At 44.4% G+C, this 22,505-nt stretch overlaps 1 protein-coding gene across 2 annotated transcripts in view; it reads left to right on the forward strand.

Annotated features, from left to right (window-relative positions):
* Positions 1-22,505, forward strand: part of FMR1 (fragile X messenger ribonucleoprotein 1) — a 698,844-nt gene that overhangs the window by 588,470 nt on the left and 87,869 nt on the right. The gene's annotated exons all lie outside the window — the stretch shown is intronic.

The raw sequence follows: 22,505 nt of genomic DNA on the forward strand, positions 1-22,505 counted from the left end.
CCTTCACACTGTGAGGTGTCACTACCGTGGACTGGAGCACCTTTGCTAAAAATAGGTTATCCACTTTATGAAATATCAATCTTGTGCCCATGATTCCCTTTGCCCCCTCCCAGGTCCCAGCCCGCAGCTCCAGTATTCCTGAATGCTTCCTGAACTCTACTGTTTTTAGTCAGACTGTTGCAGTGGAAGTCTGTATGAAGCTGGCTCTTTATATGATATACCAAAATGAGGTATATGTTCAAAAATTCCAGGGGTTCCCTTATGAGTGAATAGGGGCTTGCTCTAGCAATCCCAAGGTGCTCTTCTAGGGAGTGTGGTCTAGCTGCCATAGGAGTTTCAAAGAGTGGTGTTAGACATCTGCAAGTACACACAATAGTCAATAAATGATGCACACAACTCAATGAGGACATCCACACCAATTTATAAAAAATAACACCTTGTTAATCTCCTATTAATAAATCCACACTGAAGCCGGTGTTGGCTTTATTGATGCATGAACATGGAGGGCACCTTAGAGGTGCTCCTGAAAACCTGCTGTAGGAGAGTAGGGTCTGCTTCCTATGGTTACCCCCACTTTTTGCTGGGTTTCACTGGTTTTTCGACTTTAGTATAGCTGTGGCCCTGCTAATCAGGACCACAGCCTAGCTGTTCTCTCTCTAAATTGATACCATGTACTTTAGGTACATACCAGATTGGTTACTGGGTCACCCTTATGAGTCCCTGTATATGGTACCTTAGGTACCCAGGGCATAGGGACCCCAGAGGCCTACCAGGGACTGAAGCATGTATTGTGCCATCCCTGGTTAGCCTTCCAAAATGACACCACAGGTCTGCACTTGCAGCCTGGATAAAGTGGTGTAAGCACCCCTTACTTAGATATAGTATACCTATATCTACCCTTACATATAGACACATATTAACCTATAAGTCACTCCTATGGCAGGCCTTGACAATCCTGAAGGCAGAGTGCTTGGTTTTGTGTGAGAGGGTGACCTAGCATGAGCTGAGCCCCTCTGCAGCTTTCGGATATAGCTGTTCTATGATGTAGCCATACCATATACTCTTAAGTGCATTATAATCCTTGCAGTTAATGCTAACTTTGGTTTGGCTTTATCAAAACATGTCGTGTTTGGTGTCAAACACTTTGGAATACTACCCCCGCCAGTTCTGGCAGTGGGGATAGCATTCCACCCTTCCAGAGGGAAAAGACATGTGCACACTGGTTTACCCGGTTAAAGTTAAACAGAGCCCCAGCATCACAAAATGGATGCTACTGCCACAGACACGAGTCTGACCTCCTGCTGCTGGACAAAACTCCGGCAGGGGAGGCCTGGACAATAGGTTTCCTGTCCAGGGAGGTGCTTGCAACTCCCCAGGCAGGCTTTAGTGTATTGGGGCAGGGTGGGTTGCATTCAGTGAATGCTTTTCAGACACTGCCTGGGGCACACAAGGTGCTCCATTCGTTTCCCAGTTCAAACCGGTTGCTGGGGCACTCAACCCCAGCTCAGGCGCAAAACTGGACAAAGGGGGAGGGGTGTGACCACCCCCTCCCCAGGTCCACCCATAGGTGGGACCTTAGAGTTAGCCCAACCCCTAATCTCAGTATAAGTATAGGAACCCAGTCCCTAGGACTTTAGATTACCCTGGACGAAACTCTGAAGAAGAAATCCTGGATCTTCAAAATTTCATTTCGACTGAAAGACTGAAGAATCTCCCTTGGGGTCAAGGAGTGACCCCCCTGTTCAAACAGACACCAAAGAAGCATCTTTGCCGGTCTTCATTTTCAAGGCTTCCGCTGGATCCCGAAGGGTCCGCAACACAAGACACGGACTTCCAGACATCTCTGAAGCTGACACGAGTTCCCAGCAGAGCGGAGACCTGTAGCTGACACAAGAGACGTGGGACTGGAACTCCTGGACATCCTGCATTTTTGCGACTGCACCTACTTCCCGAAGTTGTGCATTGGGGTATTTGAAGCCCCTGCCCGAGCACCTTTTGCACTGAAGTACAGAGGCCAGCACTCCATGAGTGACCCGTGAGTCCCCTTTCTTCATCGGAGCTCGAGGCTCCTTCGTGGTTCCTAGTCCGTTGGCTAGTGGGCCCCCACGAAGGACAATCCTTTGTTTTTTTTAGCTTTCCTGTTTGCTCCAGACGTGCTCTGGCTCCCCTCCAAAGGGTGAGTCCCTCAGACCTTGCTGGTCTGCACCAAAGCCAATCTTGTCATCTTGCGTGGATTGCTGTTGCCAAGGCTTGTTGTGTCCAATCCGGATTCTGACACTTCAGCACTCGACATCCTTCGTGGGACAGCTCAAATCCAGCTCCTGGTCCTCCTCGACGGTGCCTGGTCCTCAAGGCTGAAGAGTCAAGCTTCACCTACTTCACTTGAAAGCACCCGACATCGGCTGGCACCTTCCTGTCGCCATCCTGGTCACTGGCTAGTGACCCAGACTCTGTCCCTTCTGCTTACAGGTTCTTCACATCCCAGATCCACCCTTGGATCCACCCGGACACTTTTCCTCTGGTCGCCTGCAGCATTTCTTCGCAGCTCTCCATTGGAATCGACGACAAAACCCGACACCAAAAGACACCTATGTACCTGGCTTCCGTGGGTGAGGTAATACGAGTACTCCGGTGCTCCCGTGGGTCTTGATTCTCTAAGTGCCTAAGTCTAAAAGGGTTCCATCGTAGTTCACCTCTAAGTGTCCTTAATCTTTAAAATTGTAACTTGTTGGTTCTCCATAGAAAGTCAATGGTGATTAACGTCTGTGTTTAGACACTGCACGCGTCCCCCGTGGGTCTCCTGTGTCCCTATCTTGGGTGGTTCCTGGTTGCCCCAGCGGCTCTACAGGCCCTAGGCCTGCTTTCTAACCCTCGCATGGTTCGTATACCACTATTTTAGTATATGGTTGTGAGGCCCCTAGGGGATAATGTATACTGTGCAACTTATCGTATACTAATTAAGTTCCTTGTATCATAAAGAGTCCAGAGGGGTTGTGTTTAGAATAAATACATATATATTTGATATATACCTTGTGTGGTGTACTTTCATTTGATCATTCAAGAGATTATAAACTGGTAAAAGAACTTGCTTAACTCTCCTCTAAGTCTTAGCCTGAAGCTGCTCTCTACAGCTACCACTAGGATAGCTTTTTATAAGGGTGACTTCAAGCCTACCATCAATAAGGGTCGTTTGGACTGGTTGCAAGGTGCCCACTAGAATAGTGGACATCATATGCCAGGCCAACTTCTCACAGAAGCCACTAGAAACTTTCTCGAATACAGGGAAACAATAGATAACTATTTTACTCAGTGTATCGTGCATGCTTCGTTTCTACAGAGTTGCAGAGAAAAATAGAACAGTCTTCTTTCTCATGCAAGAGAGGTGAACTGCTACAATCGTTAGACAGAATGCAAAGCATAATGTGTACAGCGTAAACAGTGATATAAAATAATACTGTAATAGCATTGTCTGGTGCTATGACATATAAACATACATATATATATATAAACATACATACATAAATAACCCAGGCTAAAATACTCAGCTGGTGCTTATAAAATACGCCTGCCCCAATGTACCTAACCGAGGTCTAGTACGAGGGAAGAAGTAGGTGCTGTCTTTAGCATATGTTTAGTTTTGACAAAAATTGCCAAAGGTTTCTGTAGGTACTAATCAGCTCCATACCTTAGAATGAGAGAGGTTGGTATCTACTGGTGTGCTGACTTTACTGGTTTTCACCAGCTTGCCACAAGAGACAAGTTTCGGACACCCAAGGGGATATGCAAATCTGCCGACCCCCTTTGTCCAGGGCCCTTTGGCACCTGGGTAGGCAGGGAAATTAGCTAGTCAGATAGGGATGTCCACCCTCAGGCCAGAACCACCCCATAGGTGAGCTACCTGAAGTAGAGGCGATTTTTCAGAATTAGCTACCTTGATGATGGCAAATGTAAGATCTCTGGGACAGGGTTACGCCCACTTCCCACAAGAAGTGGACAACAGGGGGCACAGTGACCCCAGGGGTAGGTAGCTCATTGGCTACTACCCTGTACTGCCCCAACAACCCTAATTTCAGTATTTAGGGTAGTCACAGGAACCTGAAAGGCTAATCCTGAACATCCTACAAAGAAGATGGACACTGAAGAGCCACGAAGGCAGAAGACTGAAGAAGCGCAACTGACTTGCTACAGCCCTGCCAGCCTGCCTGCTGCTTCCCATTGAACCTGCGCCAAAGACTTCTCATCCTGCAGCTGTTGTGCCTCAAAAGCCTGGGACACACGCCAACTTCGATCGACCGGCCACGCCCTCGCCGCCGTCCCCCGCATCCGAAGAGCCACCACAGGAGGAAGGTCCTTCTCCTACCTGGCCGCCAAGACTTGGAACTCCCTCCCGAACCACCTCCGCCGGACCCAGGACCACCTCGCCTTCAGGAAACAGCTCAAGACCTGGCTGTTCGAGCAGTAGCGGACTCCCTCTCCCCTAGCGCCTTGAGACCCTCCGGCTGAGTAGTGCGCTATATAAATGCTGTGATTGATTGATTGATTGGGAGGATGACTTGCTTTCAATAAACTCAATTACTCCTGTGGAGTAGCGGATTTTCTCTCCTGCATCCTGCAGGCACCCCAAGAAGAACAGTGAAGACTACGGAACCGCCAAAAGCAGATGCCACAAAGCACCACTGCACCAAGTCCTCCAGCCTGTGAAGAAGTGGGCCAACAGTGTCAGTGTGGTCCCTAAACTCTCAGGAGACCAAGTCTGCTTTGGGTTCACCCCTTTGTGAACTCACAGATGTTGCCTGTAGCCTCTGTTTCGAGGCCTCCTCAACCGTGAGTGCTCCTCGACGAAGAAACCCAACACCACAAGGACTCTCTGCCCATGGCCGCCCCGGCCCGAGGAGAAGAGGACCAATGGTGTTCCCACATCCTCTAGCATTGCAAGACTTGAAACCTCTTGTTGGTTCAACCCGACTGGCCTCCCAGTCAAAACCTGCAGCCTCTTTTCATGAGATCATTCCCCATTGACTAATACTGGGTACCCGACGCTGCATTTCCCCCACTGCACCCGGCTGCTCTAGTGCCCCTGGAGGTGACCTGCTGGTGCTGCCTTTAACCCTGCCCGATACTCACCTTACGTCCCGGAAATTGTGTTTGCAAGATGCTCTTCTGTACCTGAATGGCGTACTTGTCTTTCCTCCCATAGGATAACATTGCAGATTCTGAAAAATGCAATAAGGGTCGACATTTTTTCAAAACGCAAACTTTTTCTCTTCCAAAACATACTAACCTGATTGTAATTATTCTGGTGTCTAAACATAAGTTTTTATGCCAAACATCCCTATTTTCAGAAAAGCCATCTTGTAACTGGGGAACTCGTTTCCAACAGCGTCCAGCTCATGTGCTCTGAGGGGCAGATTTACTACTTCTGGCCCATCTCTGCTAATCAGCAGGGATGCGCCAGAAGAGTTGCAATATATCTGCCCACCCGTGCGCCACCACTGATGCGCCGCATTTACAATGTGGCGCACGGATGGGCAGATGCGTGTCGCATCCCCTGTCAGAAAGGCGGCGCATTGCTGGAGTTGCGTCGCAAGCGCGACGCAGCTCCAGCAAGGCTCGGGTGTGCCCTATCCCTAACATGCTGCATCAATCCTTACACCTGCTTCAAGCAGGCGCAGGGTTTTGACACAGCATGGCCTTAAAAGTGACTGAGTTAAATCTTGTAGATTTCACTCAGCCACTTTTAGGAGGCGTTCCTGCATCGAACGCCCCCCCCATCCTGCGCCGGAAAGCCTACATGTGGCGCAGGGCTTTACAATTTGACCCATCTCCCAGATGCGTCACGTTGTAAATACCCCGCAGAATGGCGCTGGCTTTGCGCCACCGCTGCGTCACAAAAGTGACGCAAAGGCAGCGTAAAAGAGGTGCAAGGGGCTTGTAAATCTGCCCCAAAATGGTTTCCCTATTTACTTGTACTGGCAGCAATAGAGCTGACAAGCACAGGCGCATGTCTGCTTGTGTAGATATGTTATGTTATGTTATCGGAGCTTATATAGTTCACAGCTGCCCCAGCAAAGGGGCGTACCGGCGCTTCCAGCATCAGAGAACGGACCTGATCACTACAGAAGGATAGCTCTAACAAAAAATCGAAGACCAGAGACCTATATTAATGGAAAGAGATAGGTTTTGATAGCTTTCCGACAGACCCTCCAAGCCACGTATTTGAACCGGCAGGGAGTTCCATAGTTTGGCCGCCTCATACGTAGTATAGTGCACCCTGCCCTAGGGCTGTAAGGCCTGCGTAGGGGGGACTTACCTATACTGCATGCATTGTCTGTAGGCATGGCACACAGGGTGGCACAATTCATGTGGAAGCCCTTAAGGTCCCTCTTTAGGCTCCTTGCCCTAAGCACCAGGGGCATCACTTACTAGGGACTTACAGGAGTGCTAAAAGTATTGCCAGTAGAGGTGCCATTGCACAGTTTTTGGGAAAGAGATCTGGCCCTGGGGACTGATTAGCAGGAACCCAGTGCACTTACATTCGAAATCGCATCAAATCCCCTGTAAAAAGCGGGGGTGATATGTCAAAAAGGGCACTTTCCCACAATTTCTCTCAACAGTATTTGTTTTGTTTTCAAAATTATTTTAACTGCTTTTTTGTCTCGCCTTTGGCCATTTGTTTCTCCCGTCAATTTCATTATTACTGCAATTCCTACTTATGGTGCAGGTTAAAGCTTTTAAGGATTGATCTTGTGGATCCAATTTTTCAGAATCAGTTCTGCACAAGTACTGCCTTTAGTTATAGAGTGACCAGCACCCCATATGCATTTGCATTATGGGTATCTATACTACTATTTGTTTTATTTTATTTATTTTTTTGTCCTCATTTGCCACAATGATCTGTTTCGATGATGAAGATCAGTGGTATACGAGCGGGATGCTGTCTCAGCAGATATCTTAGCTGGTGGGGTTCAAAATCAACTATCCAAACTCAACCCTCAGCTCCTTATTCTCGACCAACTCCATTTCACCAGACGGAAACCAATCATTAAAAATAAAAGTGGAAGATTCCACAATAGTACCAGGCCCTGGGATGTATCCGTGTGGCTTAATCATTGGACCCGGGGAAAAACAAAAAAACCCGCGGGAGTTCAATGTGCCCAATTTAGTAGATACCAAAACGCTTTTTTCTTTGAGTTACTAGACCTACCCAGGTCTAATCTGGAAACAGATAGAATCGAGGAGTACCAGTCTTCTATTGTAGGGGGCAAAGGGTCTTTCCATCTTCTGCATATCTCCCTCCTAGCAAGCAGGATAGAATAGAAAACTAGCTTCTTCTCTGAGCTTTGAAGATCTTCCTTAATGCCAAAGATGATCAGTGGGAGATCGAGGACTATGCTCGAGTTCATAGATAGAGACAAAGTTCTTTTTATGCCCTCCCAAAAAGTTGACAGAACGGGACACTCAAAAAACATATGACAGTCCGAAGCAGCTACCTCACCACATTTAGGACATGCTACCTGGCTCCCCTGTGTAAATTTCGAAAGCCTTAATGGGGAGTAGTAGGCCCTGTGAATAGTAAAGATGTGATTTCTACGGAGCCAAGATGGTTTCACTACGTCCCACAACATTCCACAGGATAAGCTCCAGAGGGTTTGTAGATTCCGTCCCCTTATAGTTGATGACCAAAGGTCCTCTGGTAGTGAGAAATCTCCGTATCTTTCCACCATAGTCAGGTTATACCAAGTTGAAATTTCCTTTTTAGCGGGAGGTTTGTCAACCAAGGATGCTATTAATTGACTGTGACCTCCTATAGGGAATTTATTTCCACGCGTTGTGCGGGAATTGTATGCTTGGGACCAGCTGTCTATTTGTAAGTATTTAAACCTAGCAAAATTTATGCCAATGGTGTTTCTAAGATACTCCCACGGAAGTAGCTCTCCTTCTGTAAACAAATCCCCCCAGACAGTCAATCCAGCTTCTTTAATTGGTGTCGATAGACTATCTCTCAACCAGGTGGGGGTCTCTGGGAGATCCCACAGAGGAGTCCTACTATTGTAATACCCCACCTTAATAGATTTTGTTATCTGTGCCCATATCTTGGCAAATCCTTGCAGAATCTTCAACTTAATTTTTTTTTAAAACTTAGGATCTCCAAACTTAAACAAAAACCCTGAATGACTAACACCTTCACCTGTGAGAAGAGTGGAATACAAAGATTCGACCCCGTGCCCTGATGGATTTTTAAGAAGTATTCTGGCATGTGATAATTGAAATGCCCATGCATATAATTGAAAATCTGGGGCCGCGATTCCACCTTTTTCTCTACGCCTCCTAAGCTTTTTCCAGGAAATCCTCGAGAGTCGGTTACTCCAGATGAAGGAGTTGATATCTGATTGTAATTTATTTATTAATACGGGATCAAAATATAATGGAATAGTGTTGAAAAGAAAAGAAACCTTAGGTAAGATAGACATTTTAATCAAATTACCCCTTCCTAAAAATGATAAAGGAAGTTGTGCCCATGAAGTTAACAATTTACGACATTCTTTAGCGATAGCAACAAAGTTTATCTTAGCTATCTAATTGATATCCTTGATGATGTTAATACCCAAGTATCTCAACTTGTTCCCTGGGCGTATCGTGATATCTGCTGGAATCTGATCTACGTTCCAAATCAACATCTCTGTTTTATCAGGGTTAATCTGATACCCAGATATTTCTCCAAAATCCGAGGCCAGCTTTAAAACTGCTGGTAGCGCGGTATGTACCTCTGAGGTGTATACCAGAATATCATCGGCGTATAGGGCCACCTTTCTCTCCCACCCTTTATACATGAACGGTCTGATGTTGAAACTCTCCCTTAGACTCTGTGCAAATGGTTCAATGTATAGATCGAACAAGAGTGGGGAGAGAGGGCAGCCCTGCCTAGTACCTCTTGAGATGTTCAAAGGCTCAGATAGTATACCATTTACCAAAATGCAGGCACTCGGATTCTGGTATAAAAGGCTAATTACTCTCTGCATCTTTTCACCCACGTTGAATTTCGCCAAGGCCTCCGACAGGTAAGCCCAGTTCACTCTGTCGAAGGCCTTGGTTGCGTCCAGCGTGAGGACCGCTAAGGGGATGGACTCCATGTCTATTGCCCCTATTAAATCATAAGTTAGTTCGTATAATTGCCGTCCCTTCACAAACCCTGTCTGATCTGAATGAAGGATTTCAGGTGCCACCATTGCCAATCTATTAGCAAGTATTGTGGTAAAAATCTTATAATCCACATTCAGAATTGATATGGGTCTATACGACCCACATGCGGAAGGTGCCTTTCCAGGTTTTAGTATTAAAGTTATAGAGGCATTATCCCAAGATGATGGAGGACGCATACCGTCTTGTAGGATTTGGTTAAACAAGGTTGTCAAAAAGGGGGCTAGTTCTTGCAGCAATGCTCTATAGATTTCTGCTGGTAGACCGTCCGGTCCTGCAGCCTTCCCTTTCTTTGCACATTGAATAGCCTTTACAACTTCTCCCTCTGTGATTATGCTAGCCATATGATCACTCTGTTCGCTCGATAAAGTCGGCAAAGCTATTTGATTCAACCATTTCCTAATTTGGCCAGGTTCAGTTATTTTATCCTCCTAATAGATTTCCTGAAAGAAATCTCTAAAAGCCTGTCTTATATCCGTATCTGATGTTTTTGAGATGTTATTAACCGTGTTCAAATCTATGTTGTTACGAATTTGATCGGTTTTGGATTTCCAGGCTAATAGTTTACCTGCACCCTCACCGTACTCAAAATGGGCGATCTTACTAGCATCCCATCTTTCCTGAACACGTTGGTTCAAGATTGAGGATAATTGCCCTTTTAAGGAGAGAAAATTACTTTGTAGCTTTGATAAAAAGGTTACCGAGGAAGCCCCGTTGGTATCGATATCATATTGGGCATTGGCTATGTTTGCTTCGAGCGATGCAACAGCCTCCCTATACTCCCTCCTTCTATAGGACACCTTAGCGGTGATAAGGCCTCGTAAAAACGCCTTTAGGGAGTCCCAGACGATACCATTGTCAACTGACCCAACATTCTCATTAAGAAAATGCCGGACCTCCGTCTTAAGAAATAATATGTCGTCAGGGTGGGAGAGCAGGGAACGATCAAATGTCCATCTTTTACGTGAGGCATTAAAGGTTACTGATAGATCCAATACCACGGCCGAATGATCAGATAGATGTATAGGTAAATATTGTATATCTTTAACAGCAGCCACTAAACTCTGGCTGACCAATACGAAATCAATCCGGGATTGATGATGATATTTATAATTTCTAAAAGAGACCCCTTGCTGAGTCCCAGACCTTTCCCTCCAAACATCCACGTACCCATACTGCTTCATAGAACTAAGCAAAAAAGACCTAGACTTTGAAGGGATACGGGACCGGTTGTTTTGAGACTTGTCCAAAATTGGATCAAGTACTATATTAAAATCGCCTGCGAATATTACTGGCTCAGGGAAAGATAAGAGGTGAGAAAAGATGGTCTCTAATACTGAGGGGTCATCTTGATTCGGGCCATAATACCCCACCAAGGTAAATTGGGCCCCCAAGATATTTAATAGTGCGATGACCCATCTACCCCCTGGGTCTACCATGGAGTTTAACAATCTTGCCTTTAGTTGTTTTAAAAAAATCAAAGATACTCCCCTTATATTTGTATTTTGGGAGGTGGAGACCGCAAAGTCGATCCACCTGTTTTTCTTCAACCAAACATCTAGCTCAACTTGGGTCAGATGGGTTTCCTGAAGCAGGATAACCTGCACATCCATATCGCGGAGGTATTGAAACAGTTTTCTAGCTCTGGGTTTAGTCCGCAGGCCATTTATGTTCCAGGAACATATCTTTAGATTAGCCATCCCCGACGAAAAAGTAGAGGGAGAAGAGAACAGAGATCAGCCGATCTCTTACCATATAGCAAGGCCTGCGAGTACCACTATACCACTTGAAACAGGGCTTTAACCAGAACAGACTCTTCTCCAGACTATACAATATCCCCTGAACTCCATAAAGCAACGCATTAAAGTGACAAATGAGAATATTTTAATTTTTACCCCCCCCTTCTCCCAGCCTCCCTGCCCCCTCCCTCCCCCCTCCCGTGGAGAACCCCGGATGTATCTAACCGGATCAAATCCAGTAGATGGCACCCCCCCTACGAACCCCAACTCACCCACCCGGTCCCAACCTGAGCTAGAACCCAACCCCTTGTGTAGAGGTCTATCTTATGTGCTAGAAAAAAATATAAAAGGGCAGAGGTAGTGATGGAAAGGATGATCAAATAACCTCGCGAATATATAGATATTTTTTTTTCCATTATGTGCTTTATATGTGTGACTACTACCAGTTTTTTTTTTCTTTTTGTGTTTCTCCCTTCTTTTTTCTCTTTTTTTTTTTCCCTTTCCTCCCGCCCATTTTCTTTATTCTTTTTTTTTTTCTTTTATTCCTTCCCTTTCCCAGTATCAAATATCCAGCCTAAAGAATTTCCCTCAACAAAAAAGGGATTACCCCACACGTCGCATGACTAAGGGTCTTTAAGACCCGTTCTCCCCTATATGGCAGAACTCTTATTACCCAGCTCCAACAAAAGCTCATCCGCTGCGATTACTGTCCTGATATTATACATTTTGTTATTATGCATAACTTTTAACGCTGCGGGGAAGGTTATCTTTGCTGTGGCGTCCACCCTCCTAAAGGCATCTAAGCGCCTACCCAGTTCCCACTGTCTTTCAAGTGTGACCCGGGCTAGGTCTGATCTTATTTGAAAAGAGAATCCCTTCCCTGATAGAGATTTCTGTTTAAGAGCCTGGTTGAGAATCTGCTCCTTGAGGGCATATGTATGGAAGTTAATCAAAATCTTACGAGGTTTAGGGCCAGATGTAGGTAAATTTATTTTACCACCTCTTAAATACCGAATCATACCGATTCGGTATTTAAGAAGTGGTAAAATATAAGTACCGAGATGTAGGTAAATACAGATGTGCATTTACCGAATCGGTAAAATTCAGTATTTACCGATTCGGTAAATACCGACCGGTAAATGCCCATTCATTCCTATGGGCTTTGAAGCCCATAGGAATGATTGGGCATTTACCGGTCGGTATTTACCGAATCGGTAAATACCGAATTTCACAAGGGTGCAGGGGGTGTCACTTTGACACCCTCTAGCACCCCCAAAACGGGTTCAGGTGCCATGTGGCAGGCATACCTGCCCTAAGGGCAGGTCTGCCTGTCATATGGCACAGGTGTGCATGCACACATGTGCATGCACACCTGAATCGGTATTTTACCATCAACTTGTATTTGATGGTAAAATACCGATTTTGTAGGGCTTGTGGGACTCAGAAGAGTCCCACCTACATCTCGATTTTACCGATTCTGTAAAAATACCGGTCGGTAAATTTACCGACCGGTATATTTACAGATTCGGTAAAATTACCGAAATGGCCTGTTTTCAGGCACCTACATCTCAAAAGCCAAATACCGGTCGGTAACGGCCGAATTCGGCCGTTACCGACCGGTATTTGGCTACCTACATCTGGCCCTTAGTCCTTTGTGGGTTATGTTTAAAAGGTTCTCTGTGCACCCGTTGGATATCAGTGGTAAGCTCCTCAACTGAACATCCTAGGCTTAGTGAATCCTTCAAAAGCTGAACCATAAACTGTTTAATTTCTGAGCCCTCAGATCCTTCAGGCACATTAAGAACCCGTATATTACTGCGTCTGGCGTTATTCTCCAACACCTCCATCCTATCCTGAAGGGTCTGGTCCTCTCTCTTTAACTTCGCTATATCCTCTTCTGCTTTATCAACATGCAGTGACAATGCTCCCATATTCTCTTCTAATATGCCTGTTCTTGATGCCAGGCCCTCTAGTTTGGTATCAAGGGACTCATAATAACTCCTCATCTCTGCTTGGTTAGCCGAGGACTCCTCAAAACCCCTCTTTATATCTTGGGTGAGTGTGGAAAACATTGCCATCAATGACTCTGCTGTTATACCAATTATGGTGTCTGTTTGAGTTAAATTAGCACAGACAGACTGTAGAGGAGACTGCAATGAGAGCTCAGCACCGACGTTGTCTGGTATGGGGCAATCGGTTCTTGCTCCAATTCCGGTTACCAACCCCTGTGTAGGTCCATCAAAAATCGTGACGGCTGGCTCCAGCATCGTCTGCTGCTGCGAGTCCGGACCTGTACCACCCCTTGGGCCTCCGACTCTATTCATCTTTATATTCACCCCTTCTTCGACCACATTCAAGGCTAACGATATACTGTTCGCTGCAGGTAATACACTCCTTTTACCTAGAGAGTCAAGAATATCAACTGGGAGTTCAGTCTGAGGCATTACAGTGACTATAGGCATTGTGGATACTGCACCTTCTTGCACCGAGGACATGAGGGGGGTTGTGGCCATATCTAAATCTGTAGACAGAGCCGAGCATGAGCTCACTGTTGACGGAGGGTTAAAGGCAGTGTCCTGTTCCATTACAAGCGGAGGGTCAGCTTGTACACCCTCAATCAGGGCTGCCATTTCCTGGTTTTTAGAAAGGCGCAACACTTGCGGCAAAGCCTTAAAATATGCACGCAGAGATGGGGTAATTCTAGAACCTTGTTCTGTAGAATAAACACTCTTAGTTTTTGCCTTGGTTTTAGCCTTGGATTTAGCTTTAGTTGAGCGTGTCTCCTTACTCTTCACCTCAGCTGTTAAATAAGAGGATCCCTTTTCCATCAGCTCTGGATAGTTAACCGAGGGAGTTGCCAACTCTTTCCCACCCCTCTTACAACTTTGCCCCTTAGATCTGGTCTGGATCAATGTGGAGGAACTCAAATCAGTACTGCTCACCTTTTGGGGACCCCACCTGCTGCTGCTGAAACACCCCTCCTCCGCCTCGGAAACCTCAGAGGCCAGTCTCACAGGAGGTATTGACGCAGAAAACTCACCAGCATTGGTTGAAATCCCACAAGAAACTCTCACCAGATTTCGGGCTCTCCTCCCCCTCCTCAGCTCCAGGGCTGCTACAAACCACCGCTGCGGTGTCACGCTCTTCAAAACCTCAGGCGGTGTTTCTTCTCCTCCTCGGCCGCCGACTCCAGCAGCATCAAAGGTTTCTACCGCAGCAACGCGGTGATCGTGCACCGACACTGGCTTAGAGGGATTCGCTGTGCCACAGATCCCGACTTCCAACTCTGGGTCCCGGGAGACCGCTGCAATTGCGCGACCGCTACTACCACTCTTACAGGGCATTGACACAGTGAAAGGACTCCCGTCAGAGGTAAACAGCCCAAAAAAAAAAAGTCGGCTAGTTTACATTTTCTCTGATAAAGCAGAAACGATAACTAGAAGGGTGGAATTGTCTCAACGAACAATTCAACAAGCACTTCTCCGTAAGAAAGCAGGTCAGGTCAATCAGGCTGGGTCACCGAGTAAGGCAAACCGAGGTCCGCATCACGGAGCGCCACGGCAGCTCAGCCGTCTGCCGCCATGTTCTCCCCTCACCTCTATACTACTATACTACTATTATAAAGGAAGAACTTTGAACCTTTGAGGCGGCTAAACTCGGGAACCACAGCGCCAATCCACACACCCGATACATCGTTGTAATTGTCAGGGTGTGCAGATGGACATAGGCTATATAAATTAAAAAAATATAAGTTATTTAAAAAATGTATGTGAAAATAAAAATAGAAAAAGTTTAGTCTGGCAACTTAACACAAAGAGAGAGGGGGAGCTACAAAAAGGAGCTCTGAGCGATTCAATCATAAATGAAACACCTAACAGGGTGATATGTGAGGTATATCATAATTAAGGGAAAAATATGAAAATGGAAGATAATGAGTGCCCACCTCGGTTATTAGAAAATAAATTGAGAATGAGTATAAAACGAAACCTACCAAGTACAAGGTAAAAGGTCTTGGCGATGTAGGCGATCATGTAGCGAAGGCAGGGGCGAGTTGATCTCTGTTGTGAATGTTGTTGTGGTATTTGAAGCAGTAAAAAGAACCTATTCCCAAACAAAATTGAGATTAAAAAAAGGTAAAATAAATACTAATGAAGATAATAACAAAAAACAACCGAGAAGGTCCTAGTTGGCAAGGATAATTAAAAGCAAATCAGAGAGGGAGGGTATGTAATAGGAATTTCTATTTCTATTTGCTCTGATGATACTACACATTCAACAAATGAATTAAATTAAAAAGGTTTTAATGTTGCTTTATTAACTACAAAAGGTACATGTTTTCTTCTGTTCTCTTTTGGGGTGACTGTTACATCTTGTCTAATTAAATGTAGCAACCAAGTATATTATATTTATGTTTTTTGAAACATCAATATGTATTTTTAATCTTGTGACTATTGCCGCTCGGCTGAGCTATACAATGGGTCATGATTTTAATTGTGTGTTTTGTATGTTTTTTCTATGTAAATACAGCCCTGAAGAAGTCCCCTCTGGGACGAAACGCGTCGGCTGTTCGTTTCTTTCTATTGAAAAAAAATAAAGGAATCAACCACACAAGACTTTTGGACATTACTATTTGTGTTTGTGGAACAAACTTGTGGTCTCTCTATAATTGCGGTATATGGTGCACCTGTGCTTTTGTCAATAGATTTTATGGTCTGTTTTAGGACTAATACTGTGATGGCCGGTGTTTTTTCAGTGTGCACATAATCCCTAGCTAATCATTTATAAAGGGAAAACGCGATTGGGATTACTGTGGATCAGGTGCATTTCTTATGAAGGTTCCGCCATCTACCATGTTTCAGCCTTTCTTTTTATTCTTTTACTTTCTTTTATCCCAGGCTTCTCCTCTATTCTTTCTCCTTTATTGAGGGTTCTAGCTTCTTCAAACTCCTCTGTGGTTGGAGCTTCGCCCCTCTTTTGCTGGATTCTTCACTGGATCCTTCACAGAATCTCTATGGCCGCTAAGCCGGGGCAACTTTGGCGAGTGGGAGCCCCCCAGGCAGAACCGCAGGCCGCAAGCAAACCTAATCGGGCTGCCTCCGTGGACCGCCTGTGGCCCCCGCTCTGCTCCTGCCAACTACCGGCAGACGCACTCGCCATACGTTACCCCCGCAGAAGATTATGGTGAGCTGCAGGTGCAGGTTGCTGCAATGCGACAGGTCTCGAAGTCCTCGGGAGCAGAGTGAGCAGAGGAGTTCACCAAGTTTGTCCTCTGCTTGGCCCCGCCCTCGCTTCTTGCATTCGCCGTCAGCCATTCTGATTCTCAGCCGTTCCCAGTGAATGGGGCGTATGTGATGAGTATGCCTTGGATACAATAATGGCAATCCTAGGGGATTTTCATTATAGTGTTCAAAACGATTGCTTATGATTTGGTTTAGAAACCAAGTAGGACTGAAAACTCCTTGCCTGACAGTGGATGCTCGTAAATAAATAGTTGCACATCCCATTTTCTGGAAAAAGTACTGTACCACTAATATGGGTTTAAATCAGTATCATACTGACACACTCAGTCTTTATTGCTTATCGCTTTGGGCCTCTCCAAATAAAATCATTGCCTCTCCTTTTGCTTTTTAATCTCAAGGTCTCCCACCACAAAATCGTCCTCATTGGCCCGCTCTAGTAAACTGGATTCTGATTTTCAGAGCTCAACGTCAGATGATAATCCTATTGAGGCATCCAGTGTGCCTTGGCGTCTACTCTCAATAGGATTCACTGTTGCTGCCAATCATTGCACATTGTAGACTGATAGCTGTACTAATAATATTCAGTCTCTTGGACTTTTCAGAAGAAAATATATGTTTTTCGTCCTTGACGGTAACTTTACACAAGTAGGTTCTGTGAAAGCATATTTTAATAAATACTCATCCCTGCAGCCTCTCTGATTTCCTGTTGTCAAACTAGATCTGTAAACTATCCTACAATTGCACATCACTGACGCTATGAAGCACCACATGACCTTTTTCTTTTTTTCCTTGTGTTATCTTTAACACTAGGTTACGGCTCTACGAGTTCACCACCTTGATAGATCCATGGTGGAGGACAAGGGTTTGTCATTTGGAGAGGCTACAGTAACAGAAATACTGACATGCCCCTCATTACTGGGAGACACAACAATCAACCAAGTCCTTTCACAGGGAGAGGGCTGGTACACCTTATTAGAACTGAAAAAAAACTCATGTAAAAACCATCTTACCTGGGACAATTTTAACAGAATATCATCGGGGTAACGCAGCACCACAGGGACTCCTTGTGACAAATCAACCACTCATCTTCCTAGAGGAAGCAGCCTTTTGACGAGATTCGGCCCTCATAGCCTGGAAGTGTACGAGGGATTGGCTAATCCTCAGCAAAAAGGTTGATGGACACCCTGGTCATCCATATACAGGCAAATGAACAAGGCCTGAAAACTAATGTGATTATGGCCACCTGCAAACGAAAACTAGAAAAAGTCAACAGTGAACTGGGGGAATAAAACGAATACCTGCAGTCCAAGATCACCAAACTGCAGAAAGATTTAAACATTTCTTAAAGGAGAAGGTCTAGCCCTTAACTAATGATGAATACATCCAACAAAAACAGGCTGAGATGAAGAGAAGTTCACAATCAGGGAGGGAGACCGTGACACTCAAGAGGAGAGGGAGAGGACGAGGATCCCAGAGGGGACCGCGTCCCTTTTTCCCAACACCGTTTTAGGGTTATGTGAACCAGGGTAATGGGTGGCCATGAATGGTATACCCGCACCAACAGGGCTTTCAGAACTTTTGGCAGGGCCTCCTCTGCCTTGCCTATTCTAGCTATTTTGGTGCTTTTGAAATTGTCAAAAACTACCTTTGAAAGTGTTTGACACACTTTTGATGCTAGTCACTACGGCCCTGGTCTTGACACATGCTGATTCTGGGGCCACGCCTTTGCCTTCATAATTAGGTACGGCACCAGTTAAAAGGTGCCATTTTAGAAGCTGCTTCATGTTCCAGAATGCACTGTTTCAACAAATCAGTTGCAATTTTCAGAGGTCTTTAAAAAGCTGCTGACTGTCTGGCTCTTTTTAAATGTGTGAGTGGAATCAAAATGTTCTTTACACAGATGTTGAATGGGTGAGGAACCTTCTGGTTGCCCTTCAATCAAGAAATATGACGCAGGTTGCTTATTCACAGGATAAGACTCCGTCAAATACCAGTGTCAAAAGGTGTGGTTGGACCTGTAAAGCAGCACTATTAGATATTGCATAGTTGTTTCTCATCCAGTGCTTCACAGCTTTGTAATGCAGACATCAGTTTCTAAAATGTAGTTTGGAACTATTAATTTTCCCTTTTAACCACCTAGGGCCATATGTATCAACTTAATTAGCATTCGCAAAGGCCGAAATTCTGCGAATTTCGGCCTTTGCGAATGCTAATTAGACAAATGGTATGTATCAAACATGTTTGATGCAAAATAAGGAATAGCAAAATTTGCAATTCCTTATTTTGCGATTGCACTTAAGGAATCGCAAATTTTGCGATTCCTTAAATGCAAAGTTCAAACAAAACATATTCAAAAAATGCCATTAAGGATTCGCAAATTACCACCAACTTCTAGTTGGTGGTAATTTGCGAATTCTTTTCAAAAAGCTTTTTTCCAAAAAACAAAAGGTGCCATATGACGCCCATACATGCCCTTAGGGCATGTATGTGCGCCATATGCCCCCAAATGTCTTTTTCAGGGGTGCAGCAGGGTGTTCTTGAGACACCCCTGCACCCTTGAAGAAATTCCTAATTTGCGATTAGCAAATTGCTAATCGCAAATTGCACCTTCATTCCTATGGGCCTCCTGGCCCATAGAAATGAATGGGTAATTTGCGATTAGCAATTTGCTAATCGCAAATTAGGAATGGTAAAGAATCGCTATTTAATAGCGATTTTGTACATACATACCGTTTTGTGAATTCCAAATAGCGATTCCTTAAAATTCGCTATTTGGAATTCGCTAAACGGTAGTATGATACATATGGCCCCAAATAAGGAACGCAATCGATTAGAGATTAGGCACCACAGGTTTAAAGTCCTTTATTGCTGTTTGCTGACTAAGTACAACCATGCTCTGTGAAAAGTGGTAGCATAAGCATTTGCTGTATCTGTATTGCCTGAATATATTTAAAATAAATGCTTTACTGAGGCCTGTAAAGATCATATTGATACTTCTAAACCTGTCCATGCAGCCTGGCCTGGACCCTGTTATGCCATGCTGCATGCTGCCTGCTGTCGTTTTACACAGACATTTGTTAAAACATAGGACTGTTTACCCTGGAGTTGTCCAATATCACCTACCAGATGTTCTGTTTAATGAGCAGCATTTATTTGAGGGAAGAAGCTAATGCTTTTAAGGAAATAGTTAAATAGAGTAAGGGAGATACAATGACTTTGAGCATGTGCCCGCTATCTAGGATTTTCCACTGAAAGTTGCAAGGTTATGACCACTAATCTGGCAAAGTCAGATGCAGCATGTTTCAACTGCAGTGCTCTTGATCACTCAGGGGCAGAGGTAAGTAAAAATTGAGAACAAAATGCGTTGTTTTCTTTTTCTTTTTCCTCAGCCCTGTCAAAAAACCTCTTTTACTTTCAGTAAGTGACAGTGGGTGACCACAGACTAATGAGTCTTGCTAATAATTGCAATATGGTGGTAGCATAAGCATTTGCTGTATCTGTATTGCCTGAATATATTTAAAATAAATGCTTTACTGAGGCCTGTAAAGATCATATTGATACTTCTAAACCTGTCCATGCAGCCTGGCCTGGACCCTGTTATGCCATGCTGCATGCTGCCTGCTGTCGTTTTACACAGACATTTGTTAAAACATAGGACTGTTTACCCTGGAGTTGTCCAATATCACCTACCAGATGTTCTGTTTAATGAGCAGCATTTATTTGAGGGAAGAAGCTAATGCTTTTAAGGAAATAGTTAAATAGAGTAAGGGAGATACAATGACTTTGAGCATGTGCCCGCTATCTAGGATTTTCCACTGAAAGTTGCAAGGTTATGACCACTAATCTGGCAAAGTCAGATGCAGCATGTTTCAACTGCAGTGCTCTTGATCACTCAGGGGCAGAGGTAAGTAAAAATTGAGAACAAAATGCGTTGTTTTCTTTTTCTTTTTCCTCAGCCCTGTCAAAAAACCTCTTTTACTTTCAGTAAGTGACAGTGGGTGACCACAGACTAATGAGTCTTGCTAATAATTGCAATATGTTATTCTCTCCCAGTCTCAACAAAACCTTCGTATTATCCACCTTTTTCCTCCATATCTGCCTGCACAAATATCACAATGAAGGCAGAAGAGATTTTGGCAGAGGCGGTCCTGAAAATAATCGGTTACAAGATTGCTATTTTTGATATTGTTGGTATTTTGTTATTCGCCAGAAGGGGGCCTATTTAATGTCCATCTGGAAATCCAAGTTACTTCTTTAGTTTCCCTAGGAATCAAATGTTTGTCATAGTTATTCCCCTTCATATCCTTTTTACCCTATAAGTTCAAGTCTATTTAGTACTGTTGGATATGCTGGATACTCCTTTTCATGTTAAGATTGCCAAGAGAAATGGTTGCCATTTATGTGGGAAATCAACATTATCAATTTCCTGTTCTAACCTTCAGATTGGGTTCATCCCTGAGGTGTATTTGAAGATATTGACTATGTAAGGAGCTCATCCTCACTGCAAAGATATTTGGACTACTGGCTACTGAACGCCAGTTCTCAACATGTTCTGATGAAAAAAACAGTTTAGGACAATCACCCTTTTACAAGATTTGGGGATGCTTGATGAATTTCTAAATACTTGATTCCATTACTACATACATAGTTCATGGTGTCTTTGCCATTTACTTCACGTAAGGTCGATTATCTTCAAGAGAGGCTGGACAGTTCTTCTACGAGGGTAGGGGTTTTCGTGAGGCTACCATTTCAACCTGCAAGAGTAATGTTGAGTCTACTAGATTTGATGATTTCTTGCATTCTCTTGGCCCGCTACAGTGGTGCCTTTGGGAGCAGGTAAACTAGTATTGAAGAACAAGATTGTCCTCAATGCACAGCTGTTGCAGAAACTGCAACTGTACTTGAAGCCAGAAAACATGCATAGTCTTTAAAAAGTAAGTATCATCACAGCCTTCTTGAGTTGAAGGACATGAAGATGGTCTTCAAAGTCTTTCTTTGTTCCAAGTAGAGTAAGAAGCTTCAAAGTTTTACAGACAGCATTTTTCAATACGCTAGAGAAAAAAACAGGGTAATTATAGGATCTTTTCCCCCTGTGTTGGGAGATGTCGAACTTTGACAGATGTTCATTTAAAGGGGAAGGGCATGATGTTTTCACTCGCTCAAAAACAGGTAACTGTCCAGGAAGTGCTTCTTCCAATGGCTTAGATTTGTTTTTTTTGTTTTTACTCACATGGCTGTATGTGACCTCTCCAACAAGAACTGCCACGTATTTTGCATCAAGCAGTTCTGCTTATTGGAAGACAGTCTAATGATAAACTGCAATTTTCTGCTTCAGGATACCTTTCCTCCTGTTTCTCTTCTACCAAAGATTATTCAGAAACTTTTGTTCCATCAATCTAGGGGCAGTCCTCGATGCTCTTGATTGAATCAAGAGATCATTGGTACCTGGATCTCTTGTTTAGTCTCCACTTCAGGCAGTGTTTTGTTTTGCGGAGATTGGATTTTCCGCAGGTGGGACTGATGTTAAGTTCCTAAGATCTGCCGTATGATGTTCATCATCTTGTTGTCTTTGCTATCTCACTTGGAAAAGGCATTGTAAAACCTCTCCTAAAAAAGGCCAACAGCGACCCACGCACCCTTAACAACTATAGGCCCATATCTCTCCTTCCTCACCTTGGTAAGATGTTAGAGTTCCTGCTGAACCTTCAGATCACCAGTTTTGTGGATCAGAACAATATTCTCTATCACACCCAGTTGGACTCCTGAGCTGTTTTTTTGTGCTGAGTTAGCCCTGCTAGGGTCATTGAATTTATTAAAGGCAACCTGGACTCAGGACTAAATGCTGTGGTCATTTTATTAGACCTTTACACCACTTTCGACACTGTTGCACAAGATTCTTCTACAGAGGCTAGAGCAAGAGGGAACCACGGGATGCTCTCTAAAATGTCTCTGCTCCTATCTAGCCATTAGACAACAAGCAGTATTCCTCTCTTCCTTCAGGACTTACCCACGAGCCATTAGCTGTGGCATTCCTCAGGGATCATCACTAAGCCCAACCCTCTTTAATATCTACCTGACCCTGTTAGCTTTTACTGTGCAGAGCTGGGGTACGGATATCGTCTCATGCGCTGATGATACTCAGCTCATGTGGCTTTTCTTTAGCTCAGTGATTCTATAATTGGGGACTTTCAGGGCTGTCTTACATCCATTGGTTAGTGGCTGCATAGCAGCTGCCTCAGCTCAACTCTGATAATACGGAGATTCTGATGTTTGGGTCTTCCTCCCCTCTTTAAGCGATGCGTCTTTGACCTTCGAATTTAGGTACTGC

This window comes from Lissotriton helveticus, chromosome 4_1, assembly GCF_964261635.1.
Source record: "Lissotriton helveticus chromosome 4_1, aLisHel1.1, whole genome shotgun sequence".
Lineage (NCBI taxonomy): Eukaryota > Metazoa > Chordata > Amphibia > Caudata > Salamandridae > Lissotriton > Lissotriton helveticus.